The following is an 870-nucleotide window of genomic DNA, read 5'->3' as shown; positions in this document are numbered from 1 at the left end:
TCTTGCTTTGTGAGTAGTGTTTGCTCGAACTGTCTAATGTGACTGAGGACACAATAAACAATGATCTAGTCAGGGATTCCACACAGTCATTTGTTTAACTAAAATTCCAGTACGGGAAAGCTGTTTAGTAATGCTGAGTACATCTGTGCTGTATTTGTCAAATTAAAAGTGGAAAGATCTTAGCTGCTGCTAATTAATGAGCTTGGAGATCTAAACAAAAGCAAACGTGAGCCTCTTCATGAAAGCTCAAATGAGTCTTGTCCACTTGTTGCTCTTCAGCACCAAGATGTGTGGAAACATTTCAGCAATGACCTTACAACGAACCTTTACACATTAATCAAGGAAGGAGTAGAAGGATTTTTTCTAAATAATATAAAGTTTAGAATTTATAAAGATGGGTAAAAATGATTCACAAATGAAAAACATCGGAAACCCCAAGATTTTACCTAGAAGTGACAGATAAAAAGTTAAAAAACAATCCACTTGACTTTGTTTCCAAGTTTGAAGACGTTTCGCTTTCCATCCAGGATGCTTAAGTGACGTCCCGGAAAGTTGGGGCTAAGGTTAAACATCAGGCAAAGCTCATCAGTCTCTATGGATATCAGAAGGTGTTTTAAGTGATAAAACTCTTTACATTACTATCTGAAAAACAGTGAAAAGTGGCGCCTTTTTTGAAAGAGAAATCGAATCTCTAAGAACTTTGCAGTAGCACAGCATATAAATATATACCCCCAAGTATGGAAGCAGAATGCTGATTATCTTTGCCTTGTTTATGCTGCATAGTCCAAACCTCAGTTTAAAGTGTAATAATGGGATCTTACATCTCTATATTCCGTGAAATAACTTTAGAGTGATTGTCATGCATTTGTA

The sequence above is a fragment of the Cyprinodon tularosa genome, unplaced genomic scaffold (genome assembly GCF_016077235.1).
Source record: "Cyprinodon tularosa strain WSP-4 unplaced genomic scaffold, ASM1607723v1 ctg44, whole genome shotgun sequence".
NCBI classification, from domain to species: domain Eukaryota; kingdom Metazoa; phylum Chordata; class Actinopteri; order Cyprinodontiformes; family Cyprinodontidae; genus Cyprinodon; species Cyprinodon tularosa.
Note: the sequence above shows the minus strand (reverse complement) of the source record.